A 15,411-nucleotide genomic window follows, 5' to 3' on the forward strand; every position below is an offset into this window, starting at 1 on the left:
CACATGCGAACGATCCCCAGTTCGAAACTGGATAGAAGCATGACATTAGGCGTTGATATTAAATCTTTTGACGTTGAGTCTATGTTCTCGATGGCTCGTCATGACTACAGTAACCTTTCGCAGCCGGTTTCTGTAGTGTAGTGGTTATCACGTTTGCCTAACACGCGAAAGGTCCCCAGTTCAAAACTGGGCAGAAACACGCTGTTACCCTTTGGAATCCAAGCTTTTGACTTTCAGTTCTTGAACTTGATTGCTTGTTGTCACCACAGTAAGCGCTTGCTTCTGGTTTCTGTAGTGTAGCGGTTATCACGTTTACCTCACACGTGACAGGTCCCCAGTTCGAAACTGGGCAGAAACACAGCTTTTCTCTAGGAAAACGATCTTTTTGACTTTCAGTGCTTGTTCTTTATTGCTTGCCATGACCACAGCATTTTTTGTTTTTCGTATCGGTTGGTTTCTGTAGTGTAGCGGTTATCACGTTTGCTTTACACGTGAAAGGTCCCTCGTTCGAAACTGGGAAGAAACACGCTGTTACCGTTTGGTATCCAAGCTTTTGACTTTCAGTTCTTGATCTCGATTGCTTGTTGTCACCACAGTAAGCGCTTGCATCTGGTTTCTGTAGTGTAGCGGTTATCACATTCGCCTCACACGCGAAAGGTCGTCAGTTCGAAACTGGGCAGAAACATACCGTTTTCTCTTGGAAAACGATCTTTTTGACTTTCAGTGCTTGTTCTTTATTGCTTGCCATGACTACAGCATTTTTTGTATTTTTTGAATCGGTTGGTTTCTGTAGTGTAGTGGTTATCACGTTCGCTTTACACGCGAACGGTCCTCAGTTCGAAACTGGGCAGAAACACAGCGTTTCTCTTCCAAACTAGAGCTTTTGACAATGAGTGCTTGATCTTTAATGCTTGCCATGACCACAGTAAACGCTCTTGTCTGGTTACTGTAGTGTAGTGATTATCCTGTTTGCCATCCTCCTGAAAGTTCCCTGTTTTGATCCCGGGCAGAAACATGTGGCTTTTCTTTTTTTTGATCACAAACGTATATTGTTGGCTTAATTTCCATTAGTTAGCATATTCTATTGCTGGTTTAATGAGCATTACTTTTACCAATGTGATTATTTCTACCCGTTTTTGCTTTTGGCAAGCATGTGTGTTTTTGACAGTGTCTAAGTGTTCCTAATTCAAGTAATACCTGATAGTATCAAGGTGCGAAAGCAGGCATCTAGGTGCTTTTTCTTTTTGGCTTTTGGACAAAGGCATGAGAATGTTTTGTGGAGCATGGTTTTGTTTTCCTATTTGTTCTTTTTCTCCAATAGCCTGACAAATGAAAGGTTCCTGTGTTGCAAAATGCACTTTGTCCTGTCTTCAGAAATAGAGGAAGACCTCTTGACTTTGGCTGGATGTTTTTTTCTTTTTCAAGTTCATTTCAGCATGTTTAAACATCTTTAGCTTTGCATGGAGTTTCTTAAGTGTAGTGGTTGTCACGTTCACCTCACACGTGAACGGTCCCCAGTTCGAAACTGGATAAAAGCATGACATTAGGCGTTGATATTAAAGCTTTTGACGTTGAGTCTTTGTTCTCGATGGCACGTCATGACCACAGTAACCTTCCGCAGCCGGTTTCTGTAGTGTAGAGGTTATCACGTACGCCTCACACGCGAAAGGTCCCCAGTTCGAAACTGGGCAGAAACACAGCTTTTTCTCTTTGAAAACGATCTTTTTGACTTTCAGTGCTTGTTCTTTATTGCTTGCCATGACCACAGCATTTTTTTTTGTTTGAATCGGTTGGTTTCTGTAGTGTAGTGGTTGTCACGTTTGCTTTACACGCGAAAGGTCCTCAGTTCGAAACTGGGCAGAAACACTGTGTTCCTCTTGCAAACTAGAGCTTTTGACAATGAGTGCTTGATCTTTAATGCTTGCCATGACCACAGTAAACGCTCTTGTCTGGTTACTGTAGTGTAGTGATTGTCCTGTTTGCCATCCTCCTGAAAGTTCCCTGTTTTGATTCCGGGCAGAAACATGTGACTTTTCTTTATTTTGATCACAAACGTATATTGTTGGCTTAATTAGCCTTAGTTAGCATATTCTATTGCTGGTTTAATGAGCATTACTTTTACCAATGTGATTATTTCTACCCGTTTTTGCTTTTGGCAAGCATGTGTGTTTTTGACAGTGTCTAAGTGTTCCTAATTCAAGTAACACCTGATAGGATCAAGGTGCGAAAGCAGGCATCTAGGTGCTTTTTCTTTTTGGCTTTTGGACAAAGGCATGAGAATGTTTTGTGGAGCATGGTTTTGTTTCCCTGTTTGTTCTTTTTCTCCAGTAGCCTGACAAATGAAAGGTTCCTGTGTTGCAAAATGCACTTTGTCATGTCTTCAGACATAGAGGAAGACCTCTTGACTTTGGCTGGCTGTTTTTTTCTTTTTCAAGTTCATTTCAGCATGTTTAAAATTCTTTAGCTTTGCATGGAGTTTCTGAAGTGTAGTGTTTGTCACGTTCACCTCACACGCGAACGGTCCCCAGTTCGAAACTGGATAGAAGCATGACATTAGGCGTTGATATAAAAGCTTTTGACGTTGAGTCTTTGTTCTCGATGGCTCGTCATGACCACAGTAACCTTTCGCAGCCGGTTTCTGTAGTGTAGTGGTTATCACGTTTGCCTAACATGCGAAAGGTCCTCAGTTCGAAACTGGATAGAAGCATGACATTAGGCATTGATATTAAAACTTTTGACGTTGAGTCTTTGTTCTCGATGGCTCGTCATGACCACAATAACCTTCCGTATCCGGTTTCTGTAGTGTAGTGGTTATCACGTTTGCCTAACATGCGAAAGGTCCCCAGTTCGAAACTGGGCAGAAACACGCTGTTACCCTTTGGTATCCAACCTTTTGACTTTCAGTTCTTGATCTCGATTGCTTGTTGTCACCACAGTAAGCGCTTGCTTCCGGTTTCTGTAGTGTAGCGGTTATCACGTTCGACTCACACGCGAAAGGTCCCCAGTTCGAAACTGTGCAGAAACACAGCTTTTTCTCTTGGAAAACGATCTTTTTGACTTTCAGTGCTTGTTCTTTATTGCTTTCCATGACCACAGCATTTTTTGTTTGTTTGAATCGGTTGGTTTCTGTAGTGTAGCGGTTATCACGTTAGCTTTACACGTGAAAGGTCCTCAGTTCGAAACTGGGCAGAAACACAGCGTTCCTCTTGCAAACTAGCGCTTTTGACAATGAGTGCTTGATCTTTAATGCTTGCCATGACCACATTAAACGCTCTTGTCTGGTTACTGTAGTGTAGTGATTGTCCTGTTTGCCATCCTCCTGAAAGTTCCCTGTTTTGATCCCGGGCAGAAACATGTGGCTTTTCTTTATTTTGATCACAAATGTATATTGTTGGCTTAGGCCTCTTTCACACATCAGGTTTTCGCCGTCAGGCGCGATCCGTCGCTTTTGACAGAAACCGGATCCGGCGAAATGCAATGCCGGATCCGGTTTCCCCCCATTGACTTGCCTTTGCGCCGGATCGCGCCGGATGGCCATGCGTTTCATCCGGTTTTCGCCGGATTCGGCAATGTGTCGCAATGTGTCGCGATCCGGCGTCTGGAAAAAACGTCTACTGTAACGTTTTTTGTCTCCGGCGAAAAAGCCGTACCCGCCGGATCCGGCGCGTCCGGCTTTTTCACACAATGAAAGCCTATGAGCGCCGCAATGCGCCGGATTCGGCGAAAGCCTGATCCGGCGGCCGGATCCGGTTTTTTTGTCTGAGCATGCTCAGTAGCTCTGCCCACAGGAGATATATAAAAGCAAGACAATGGGACCCTCAGCCACACCCAACATGCCACCCAAGCCAAGAATCAGGAGCAGGAGAATGCAGCAGACATCTGCAGCAGCACCATCAGCACCACCCCAAATGGAGCAGCATGCTGAACAACGGGAGGGGAGTCCAGAAGCAGATGAGAGATGGTAATTATCAAATCCCCCATTCCTCCAAACTAGGGCCATGGAATATCAAGATATTCATAGGCCCTTTGTTTCTCTTTATTCAACATCCGCCAAAGAGATGCAGCAGCAGCAGAAATGGCATCACTGGCAGCAGCAATACCCACAGCCATGGAGTCTGGCCATCAACAGGACAGCACATCTTCTTCTGGGAGCCCTCCCTCGCATCGTCAGCGTTTGACGGTAAGTTTTTATTTCCAAAATCCATCATCTCTGTAATATATGTCTATTCATTGCCATTTATTTCAAAACAGGAAGCACAAGATGAAGAGGAGCTCCCAGAAGAAGAAGGAAGGGGTGGACAGACACCTGGAATGGGCTCACAATTCGTAAGTTTTTTGCATCAAACGCAGAAACACAACATCACACTACACACAACACATAGAAAACAATGTTCTGCAGACCACACACAGCAAACAAATGCCTACATCCAAACACATAACATTTTTTGTTTTCTTCTCTAGTCTTCCCAATCTGGTGCTCGGCCAAGAGGTCCTCGCAGTGCCTCCCAGGGTCGTCGGCGACAACAACGCGGCGGTCACCAGCGTGTAAGTATAAATATTTTTGCTTTGTTTTTTTGCACTTTTTATTTCATTTCTTTTGTGGAGGCTAATTATGTTATTTTTGTCTTTTTCTTTAACAGCCTTCACAGCGTGCTCCCGACTCTGACGGTGAGGATGGAGGGATTGATGTGGACCGCCTCATCGATCTCGTCAGAGAAAGGGAGCCGCTCTGGAATATGGCTGACCGCCGCCACGCAGACCTGATTGTTACCCGACGACTCTGGGAGAAAATCTGTTCTCTCCTTGTGGGCCGCTGGGAGGACCTCGAAGCTCGGGCCCAGATTAAAGAGCGTAAGTATATACAGTACCGGTTGCTTGATGTAAACCAGTGTTTCCCGAACTCCAGTCCTCGTGGTCCCCACGGATCATGTGTTCAGGATTTCTATTTACTATGGAAATCCTGAAAACATGACCCCTGGGGACCATGAGGACTGGAGTTTGTGAAACACTGATGTTGTACACTAACCACTCCTTTCTCGTTTCAGGGAACAGAATTGTGAATCGGTGGCGGTCTGTGAGGGATCGTTTCAAGAAGGAGTTCAATAAAGAGATGCGGGCCCCGAGTGGATCTGGAGGACGCAGGAGCAAGTACAAGTACGCAGAAGCCCTGTCGTTCCTCCGGGAAACAATGCTCACCAGAAGGTAAATATTACACACCACATGTGAAAAAAATGTTAGATGTAACTTTTTTTTTCAGCCAGGGCCATACCATGTCAGTATTTTAATTGTTTTTTTTCTCTTTATTACACAGCACGGTGAGCAGCACTCGGGAGCCTGCACGATTGGACCCTTCTGAGGCGATCCCTGAGGAGACCGGCACCGAGGGACACTTCGACCGCCCCGGTACATCTGCACCTTCCCAGCCTTCCCACACATTCAACCCATCTGTCCCATCCACCAGCACAGGAGCATCGTGGCCGCCTACATTACATGAAGCTGCTGGTGAGGAGATCGCTTTCCCTTTACCCCACCCTTCTGCCCCTGCCACCTCTAGTACACCTGCGGGTACTGGGCGGCAGCAGCAGAGGGGTCAGGAAAAGAGTTATGCGCAAGAGTTCTTGCATCTGAATGCATCTTTCCAGAACTGTCTCAAAGTCTTGTCAGAGTAAATCTCCGCAGGCTTTCAGCAGATCAACTCCAGCATTCTGGAGGTGAAGACACTTCTGCAAACCATGCATTCAGAAGCAAGATCTTCGCCAAACCACACCTTTTTCAGGTCTGTTGTGGAGCGCATGGCAACACTATCTCCTACCCAGCAGATGCATGTAATGCATTCGTGCCACGGTGCTCTACAGCAGGTTACCTCCCAACCTCCACCTCCCACCACTGTAGTTCCTCCACCTGCACCCCCTCCAGCCACTTTCCATCCTCCCCCTCCTATTACATCTGCACCCCCTCCAGCCACTTTCCATCCTCCCCCTCCTATTACATCTGCACCCCCTCCAGCCACTTTCCATCTTCCCCCTCCTATTACATACCAGCAACCTCACCAGTACCAGACATCTCCCCACTTCCAGCAACCTGCCCCGTACCAAACTCCTTCTCCGTACCAAACTCCTTCCCCGTACCAAACTCCTTCCCCATACAACTTTCCATCAACATCATCTGCTCCTACAGTCCCTGCCCAACCCTCCACTCCACCGCCCACCACCTCTTCTGCCTCCCACATGTCCACCCTTTCTGTAGCTTTTTCCACACCTTCACCTCTAACTGTTCCTTCCCCACCACGATCCCAGTCCTCTCTCCACACACCCAGTGTCGAAGTGTCCCGCAGCCCCTCCAGCAGTATTTCCACCCCACAGTATACCGATTTGTAATGTTTTTTTTTTGTAATAAAAATGCCCATTGGGTTTAAAACCTTTATTAAAAAAGTTTTTTGCACTTTAAAAACAAAAAAAAAAAAAAATTTAAATAAAAGTTAAATTATCGTTTCACAATGGTTGTCTGTCATTTCTTTCTGTGGCGAACTATGTTTAAAAAAAAGGTTAAATACAGGGTATTTCAAAGGTAAAAAGGTATTCAAAACCAGGTATATAACTGTGGGTAAATTTTAGCTTTTTGCCACAGTTGTGTTCCTGGTTGTGTTTGAAGCAAAGTATTTCACCTAAAAAGTTGTGTTTATTGTTGGTGATTTCCTAACAATGTACACAACTTTTGTTAAAAGGTGAAATACTTTGCATAAAACACAACCAGGTACACACCTGTGGCCTAAAGGTAAAAATAGTAAGACCATGACAAGATAGCCAACTTTGGTTGGCAAAGGTATATACTGTTGGTCCAGAAGGTACACAAGTTTAGGGCACAAATCTTTCACACTCTGTCATCCCAGTGTACTCTGCCTTGAGGTGACATAAAGTATAATGGAAAATTGTCCCTGAAACCGTGACAGAACTTCTAGTGGTAATATTTCCAATGACAACATCCATCTTCGCCAGTAACTTGCTCTTCTCTCCAACCTGCACTTTCTTCTCTACAACCTGTCAAAGAAGGGCTGTAGGAACATGCTATATCTAATTTTCCAGTAGCCAATCCCGTTCGGAAGGCCACAAGGGTCAATTTTAAAAACCGGATCCGGCGAAAAAACGGATAGAAAAACGGATGAACCGGATGAGACGGATCCGGTTTTGTCTGTCAAGAACAAGACGGATCCGGCAGAAAACCGGATCCGGCACTTCAGGTTTTACAAAACATTTGCCGGATCAGGCATTCCGGCACGACGCCGGATCGCGCCTGACGCCGAAAACCTGATGTGTGAAAGTAGCCTTAATTAGCCTTAGTTAGCATATTCTATTGCTGGTTTAATGAGCATTACTTTTACCAATGTGATTATTTCTAACCGTTTTTGCTTTTGGCAAGCATGTGTGTTTTTGACAGTGTCTAAGTGTTCCTAATTCAAGTAACACCTGATAGGATCAAGGTGCGAAAGCAGGCATCTAGGTGCTTTTTCTTTTTGGCTTTTGGACAAAGGCATGAGAATGTTTTGTGGAGCATGGTTTTGTTTCCCTGTTTGTTCTTTTTCTCCAATATCCTGACAAATGAAAGGTTCCTGTGTTTCAAAATGCACTTTGTCCTGTCTTCAGACATAGAGGAAGACCTCTTGACTTTGGCTGGCTGTTTTTTTCTTTTTCAAGTTCATTTCAGCATGTTTAATCATCTTTATCTTTGCATGGAGTTTCTAAAGTGTAGTGGTTGTCACGTTCACCTCACACGTGAACGGTCCCCAGTTCGAAACTGGATAGAAGCATGACATTAGGCGTTGATATTAAACCTTTTGACATTGAGTCTTTGTTCTCGATGGCTCGTCATGACCACAGTAACCTTCCACAGCCGGTTTCTGTAGTGTAGTGGTTATCACGTTCGCCTAACACGCGAAAGGTCCCCAGTTCGAAATTGGGCAGAAACACGCTGTTACCCTTTGGTATCCAAGCTTTTGACTTTCAGTTCTTGATCTCGATTGCTTGTTGTCACCACAGTAAGCACATGCATCAGGTTTCTGTAGTGTAGCGGTTATCACGTTCGCCTCACACGTGACAGGTCCCCAGTTTGAAACTGGGCAGAAACACAGCTTTTTCTCTTGGAAAACGATATTTTTGACTTTCAGTGCTTGTTCTTTATTGCTTGCCATGACCACAGCATTTTTTTTTTTTTTTTTTAAATCGGTTGGTTTCTGTAGTGTAGCGGTTATCACGTTCGCTTTACACGTGAAAGGTCCTCAGTTCGAAACTGGGCAGAAACACAGCGTTCCTCTTGCAAACTAGCGCTTTTGACAATGAGTGCTTGATCTTTAATGCTTGCCATGACCACAGTAAACTCTCTTGTCTGGTTACTGTAGTGTAGTGATTGTCCTGTTTGCCATCCTCCTGAAAGTTCCCTGTTTTGATCCCGGGCAGAAACATGTGGCTTTTCTTTATTTTGATCACAAACGTATATTGTTGGCTTAATTAGCATTAGTTAGCATATTCTATTGCTGGTTTAATGAGCATTACTTTTACCAATGTGATTATTTCTAACCGTTTTTGCTTTTGGCAAGCATGTGTGTTTTTGACAGTGTCTAAGTGTTCCTAATTCAAGTAACACCTGGGCAGATACACGCTGATAGGATGGTTTCACATTTATGTTTTTTTTTTGCGGTATTTTAGCGCTAAATAGCGCATGCGTTTTTTTTCTCCTATACTTTGCATGGGATGCGCTTATCTGCGCATACACATGCGTTTGTACTCTTTTTACCGCGCATGCGTTTTTTTGCGGTATGCGCTCGGGTGCACAAAATGCAACCTGTTGCATTTTTTGAGCGTACGACTTGCCTCAAAACAATGCATGCACGCGCAATGCATTTTTTTACAGCAAGACACCCATTATAAGTCTATGGTGAGCATATGTGCGCATTGGCATGCTTATGTATGCGTTTTTTTGCACATGCGTTTTTTTTTTTACCATTAGTTTAGACAATGGAATTTAGGGGTTTGGGTTAGAGTTAGGGTTAGTTAAGGGGGTTTAGGGTTAGGGTTAGGGTCAGGGTCAGGGTTAGGATCAGGGTATGGTTTGGTTAAGGGTTAGGGTTAGGGTCAGGGTCAGGGTTAGGGTTAGGATCAGGGTATGGTTTGGTTAAGGGTTAGGGTTAGGGTTAGGGTCAGGGCTAGGGTCAGGGTCAGGGTTAGGGTTAGGATCAGGGTATGGTTTGGTTAAGGGTTAGGGTTAGGGTCAGGGTCAGGGTTAGGGTTAGGGTCAGGGTTAAGGTTAGGGTCAGGGTTAGGGTTAGGGTTAGGGTCAGGGTTAGGGTTAGGGTTAGGGTCAGGGTCAGGGTTAGGGTTAGGATCAGGGTATGGTTTGGTTAAGGGTTAGGGTTAGGGTCAGGGTCAGGGTTAGGGTTAGGGTTAGGATCAGGGTATGGTTTGGTTAAGAGTTAGGGTTAGGGTTAGGGTCAGGGTTAGGGTTAGGGTTAGGGTTAGGGTCAGGGTTATGGTCAGGGTTAGGGTTAGGGTTAGGGTCACGGTCAGGGTTAGGGTTAGGGTTAGGGTCAGGGTTAGGGTTAGTAAAGTCATGGTTTGGGTTAGTGTGAGAGGCCACCTAATGTTGGAAAAAAACGCAAACGCGGTAAAAACGCACTATAAACGCATACAAACGCATAAAAACGCTGCATTTTTTTCATGCATGCTCATAAAAATGCTTGAAAAAAACGCAGCATCTGTATGCTTTTTTATGCGTTTTTTAAATGCGTTTTTTTGCGGGAAAAACGCGCTGCAAAAAAAAGCAAGTGTGAAACTAGCCTTACCCTTTGGTATCCAAGCTATTGACTTTCAGTTCTTGATCTCGAATTGCTTGTTGTCACCACAGTAAGCGCTTGCATCCGGTTTCTGTAGTGCAGCGGTTATCACATTAGCCTCACACGTGACAGGTCCTCAGTTCGAAACTGGGCAGAAACACTGCTTTTCTCTTGGAAAACGATCTTTTTGACTTTCAGTGCTTGTTCTTTATTGCTTGCCATGACCACAGCATTTTTTTTTTTTTTTTTTTTAAAATCGGTTGGTTTCTGTAGTGTAGCGGTTATCACTTTCGCTTTACACGCGAAAGGTCCTCAGTTCGAAACTGGGCAGCAGGGCCGCCATCAGGGCATTACTGCCCTTACTACTGTATGGGGCCCCATGAACAGTAGCATAAGGAGGGGCCCGGAAGCGCTGGCAGGCCGGGCCCTCCTCTCTTGATACTGATGTTTGGGCTACAGGTGCAATAGGTCATGGCCGCTGCAAGCCAGATACCTAACAACACCGCGGTGATTTAAAGATACACCTACAGTGTTGTTAGTGAATGCGGCGGCCAGAATTCAGTGCTGTACCTTTAAAGCAGCAGCAGGACCAAGTGCATCATGGTCCTGACGCAGGTCATGTGACAGACTGCGCGCTCTTCTTCATTCTCCAGCAGAGCAGCAACATGTCATGTTTCTGGGAGACAGAAGATGCTGAAATCGGCAGAGGCAGAGGAGGCGGGCAGTGTGCCAGGACTTGCAGGAAGTTGCAGAGGGGAGTGAGGTGAGGAGATGGGAGGCTGCTGAGGTGAGGAGATGGGAGGCTGCTGAGGTGTGGAGATGGGAGGCTGCTGAGGTGAGGAGATGGGAGGCTGCTGAGGTGAGGAGATGGGAGTCTGCTGAGGTGTGGAGATGGGAGGCTGCTGAGGAGAGGAGATGGGAGGCTGCTGAGGAGAGGAGATGGGAGGCTGCTGAGGTGTGGAGATGGGAGGCTGCTGAGGAGAGGAGATGGGAGGCTACTGAGGTGAGGAGATGGAGGCTGGTGAGGAGATGGGAGGCTGGTGAGGAGATGGGAGGCTGCTGAGGAGATGGGAGGCTGCTGAGGTGTGGAGATGGGAGGCTGCTGAGGTGTGGAGATGGGAGGCTGCTGAGGAGAGGAGATGGGAGGCTACTGAGGTGAGGAGATGGAGGCTGGTGAGGAGATGGGAGGCTGCTGAGGAGATGGGAGGCTGCTGAGGTGAGGAGATGGGAGGCTGCTGAGGAGAGGAGTTGGGAGGCTGCTGAGGAGAGGAGATGGGAGGCTACTGAGGTGAGGAGATGGAGGCTGGTGAGGAGATGGGAGGCTGCTGAGGAGATGGGAGGCTGCTGAGGAGATGGGAGGCTGCTGAGGTGAGGAGATGGGAGGCTGCTGAGGAGAGGAGATGGGAGGCTGCTGAGGAGAGGAGATGGGAGGCTGCTGAGGAGAGGAGATGGGAGGCTGCTGAGGTTTGGAGATGGGAGGCTGCTGAGGTGAGGAGATGGGAGGCTGCTGAGGAGATGGGAGGCTGCTGAGGCGAGGAGATGGGAGGCTGCTGACGTGTGGAGATGGGAGGCTGCTGAGGTGTGGAGATGGGAGGCTGCTGAGGAGAGGAGATGGGAGGCTACTGAGGTGAGGAGATGGAGGCTGGTGAGGAGATGGGAGGCTGCTGAGGAGATGGGAGGCTGCTGAGGAGATGGGAGGCTGCTGAGGTGAGGAGATGGGAGGCTGCTGAGGTGTGGAGATGGGAGGCTGCTGAGGTGTGGAGATGGGAGGCTGCTGAGGTGTGGAGATGGGAGGCTGCTGAGGTGTGGAGATGGGAGGCTACTGAGGTGAGGAGATGGAGGCTGGTGAGGAGATGGGAGGCTGGTGAGGAGATGGGAGGCTGGTGAGGAGATGGGAGGCTGCTGAGGAGAGGAGATGGGAGGCTGCTGAGGAGAGGAGATGGGAGGCTGCTGAGGTGTGGAGATGGGAGGCTGCTGAGGTGAGGAGATGGGAGGCTGCTGAGGCGAGGAGATGGGAGGCTGCTGACGTGTGGAGATGGGAGGCTGCTGAGGTGTGGAGATGGGAGGCTGCTGACGTGTGGAGATGGGAGGCTGCTGAGGAGAGGAGATGGGAGGCTACTGAGGTGAGGAGATGGAGGCTGGTGAGGAGATGGGAGGCTGGTGAGGAGATGGGAGGCTGCTGAGGAGATGGGAGGCTGCTGAGGTGAGGAGATGGGAGGCTGCTGAGGTGTGGAGATGGGAGGCTGCTGAGGTGTGGAGATGGGAGGCTACTGAGGTGAGGAGATGGAGGCTGGTGAGGAGATGGGAGGCTGGTGAGGAGATGGGAGGCTGCTGAGGAGAGGAGATGGGAGGCTGCTGAGGTGTGGAGATGGGAGGCTGCTGAGGTGAGGAGATGGGAGGCTGCTGAAGAGATGGGAGGCTGCTGAGGTGAGGAGATGGGAGGCTGCTGACGTGTGGAGATGGGAGGCTGCTGACATGTGGAGATTGGAGGCTGCTGAGACGACCAAAAAAATTCTAGAATTCCACTTTTTTCAATTTCAACGCACTTTGAATTTTTTTCCCATTTTCGAGTACGCTATTTGATAAAGCCAATCATGTCATTCAAAAGTACAACTCGTCCTGCAAAAAACAAGCCCTCACACGGCCATATTGATGGAAAAATAAAAAGTGGGTATATATGACTGGGAAACATCTTTATTTGGGAAACTAGCTGAAGAGCCCGGCGCTGCCCGGGCATAGTAACTAACTGTGGTTAGTTATAGCAAATTATAATTATCCGCCATCCCATAGTCCCGTGCCCATATACCCATCATACATATCCTCCATCCCATAGTCCCATGCCCATATACCCATCATACATATCCTCCATCCCATAGTCCCATGCCCATATACCCATCATACATATCCTCCATCCCATAGTCCGGTGCCCATATACCCATCACACATCCTCCATCCCATAGTCAACCATAGTGACATCATAATGAGGGGCGGGGCTTGATGCGCACACACTGGTTCCCCAGTATGCAAATAGGGGCATTATAACATCACAATGAGGGGCGGGGCTTGACGCGCACACACTTTTTCCTCATTATGTAGATAGGGGCAAAATTGGTGAATTGGAACGCACGGGGTTAAAATTTTGCCTCACAACATAGCCTAGGACACTCTCGGGTCCAGACGTGTGATGTGTGACATTTTGTGGCTGTAGCTGCGACGGTGCAGATGCCTATCCCGGACATACACACACACACTTTGAGCTTTCTATATTAGATTGTTCTGCGCTCGCACTGCGGTGCATGGACTGGGCGCCGATCTCCTGGCCTGCATCCTCATACATGCTGTGAGGCTGCTGAGTTCTAGTCAGGAGACCGGCGGCCCGTCCATGTACTGCGGTCCGAGCGCAGATCGATATCCACCGACAGCTTCATACATGTACAGAAAACAATACAATAATCTACAATCAGAAATACAGATTATAAAAAAAATCACAATCTGGTTTCAATTATTTTTTAAAAAAGTATGTGACTCATTTCCTTAACCCCTTACCTACAATTGACGTAATATTCCGTCCATGTGACCCTGGACCTAATTACCATGGACGGAATATTACGTCATCGCGATCAGCGGCGCCCACGTGGTGAGCGCCGCTGATCGCGGCCGAGTGTCAGCTAATTATCATAGCTGACACCCGGCACAATGTGTCAGGGGCGGTCACGGACACGATCGCGGTGTACCGGGGGTTAACAGGAAGCATCGGCAGGGAGGGGGCTCCCTCCGTGCTTCCCTGAGCCCCCCACGGCAGCGCAATGTGCAGCGCTGCTGCGGGGGGCTCTTTCCCTGCAGGTCCCCGGATCCAATATGGCGACGGGGAACTCCGGGGGCCTGCAGGAAGCTGGCTTCCTCAGTGCCTGCAAAGCGCAGGCATGAGGAAGCCTGTGCAGTGCCTGTGACAGATCGCTGATCTGTCACAGCGATCTGTGATGTGACAGATCAGCGATCTGTCACAGGACAGTTATGTCCCCCCTGGGACATTGTAATAAAGTAAAAAAAAAATTAAAAAAAGTGTAAAAATAATTAAAAAAAAATCGCTAAATAAATTAAAAAAAAAAAAAAAATATTCCCCAAAAAATTCATTTTTTGCAAATAAAAAAACCCAAAAACAATAAAAGTACACATATTTGGTATCGCCGCGTCCGTAACGACCCGCCCTATAAAACTGTCCCAATAGTTAACCCCTTAAGTGAACCCCTTAAAAAATAAAAATAAAAAACAAAGCAAAAAATAATGATTTATTATCCTACCGCCGAACAAAAAGTGCAATAACGCGCGATCAAAAAGACGCATATAAATATCCATGGTACCGCTGAAAACGTCATCTTGTCCAGCAAAAAACAAGCCACCATACAGCATCATCAGCGAAAAACTAAAAAAGTTATAGCTCGCAGAATAAAGTGATGCAAAAATAATTATTTTTTATATAAAATTGTTTTCATTGCATAAAAGCGCCAAAACATAAAAAAACGACCTAAATGAGGTATCGCTGTAACCGTACTGACCCGAAGAATAAAACTGCCTTATAAATTTTACCGCACCCGGAACGGCATAAGCGCACCACCCAAAAGAAATTCATGAAACGCTGGTTTTTGTTCATTCTGCGTCCCAAAAAACGAAATAAAAAGCGATCAAAAAATGTCACATGCCCAAACATGATACCAATAAAAGCGTCAACTCGTCCCGCAAAAAATAAGACCTCACATGACTCGGTGGGTCAAAATATGGAAAAATTATAGCTCTCAATATGTGGTGATGCAAAAACTATTTTTACAATAAAAAGCGTCTTTAAGCGTGCGACAGCTGCCAAACATAAAAACCGCCATAAATAGTAAATCAAACCCCCCGTTATCACCCCCTTAGTTAGGGAAAAATAATAAAATTAAAAAAATGTATTTATTTCCATTTTCCCATTAGGGCTAGGGTTAGGGCTAGGGCTAGGGCTAGGGTTAGGGTTAGGGTTAGGGCTAGGGTTAGGGCTAGGGTTAGGGTTAGGGCTAGGGTTAGGGCTAGGGTTAGAATTGGGGGTTTCCACTATTTGCGTACATGAGGTGCTCTCCAAACGCAACATGGCGTCTGATCTCAATTCCAGCCAATTCTGCGTTGAAAAAGTCAAATGGTGCTCCTTCCCTTCCAAGCTCTGCCATGCACCCAAACAGTGTTTTACCCCCTCATATGGGGTATCAGCCTACTCAGGACAATTTGCAAAACTACTTTTGGGGTCCTATTTCTCCTGTTGCCCTTAGGAAAATAAAAATTTTGGGGCAAAAATATCATTTTTGTGGAAAAAAAATGTTTTGTTATTTTCACGCCTGGGCGTTATAAACTTCTGTGAAGCCCTTGTGGGTTCAAAGTTCTCACCACACATCTAGATAAGTTCTTTGGGGGGTCTAGTTTCAAAAATGGGGTCACTTGTGGGGGGTTTCCACTGTTTAGGTACATCAGGGGCTCTCCAAACGCGACATGGCGTCCGATCAGAATTCCAGCCAATTTGCATTGAAAAAGTCAAACGGCGCTCCTTCCCTTCTGAGCTCTGC

At 46.8% G+C, this 15,411-nt stretch overlaps 5 non-coding genes across 5 annotated transcripts; all 5 read left to right on the top strand.

Annotated features, from left to right (window-relative positions):
• Nucleotides 1–126: 126 nt before the first annotated feature.
• Nucleotides 127–199, top strand: TRNAV-AAC (transfer RNA valine (anticodon AAC)). The gene has a single exon. It is a non-coding gene; the product is annotated as a tRNA-Val (tRNA).
• A 584-nt stretch (nucleotides 200–783) lies between these two features.
• TRNAV-UAC (transfer RNA valine (anticodon UAC)) lies at nucleotides 784–856 on the top strand. The gene has a single exon. It is a non-coding gene; the product is annotated as a tRNA-Val (tRNA).
• Nucleotides 857–2,793: 1,937 nt separating this feature from the next.
• TRNAV-AAC (transfer RNA valine (anticodon AAC)) lies at nucleotides 2,794–2,866 on the top strand. The gene has a single exon. It is a non-coding gene; the product is annotated as a tRNA-Val (tRNA).
• Nucleotides 2,867–7,890: 5,024 nt separating this feature from the next.
• Nucleotides 7,891–7,963, top strand: TRNAV-AAC (transfer RNA valine (anticodon AAC)). Its single transcript has one exon. It is a non-coding gene; the product is annotated as a tRNA-Val (tRNA).
• A 260-nt stretch (nucleotides 7,964–8,223) lies between these two features.
• Nucleotides 8,224–8,296, top strand: TRNAV-UAC (transfer RNA valine (anticodon UAC)). The gene has a single exon. It is a non-coding gene; the product is annotated as a tRNA-Val (tRNA).
• Nucleotides 8,297–15,411: the final 7,115 nt, after the last annotated feature.

Source organism: Dendrobates tinctorius, unplaced genomic scaffold (assembly GCF_039654945.1).
Source record: "Dendrobates tinctorius isolate UK_male_01 unplaced genomic scaffold, ASM3965494v1 ptg000332l, whole genome shotgun sequence".
In the NCBI taxonomy this organism is placed as follows: Eukaryota; Metazoa; Chordata; class Amphibia; order Anura; family Dendrobatidae; genus Dendrobates; species Dendrobates tinctorius.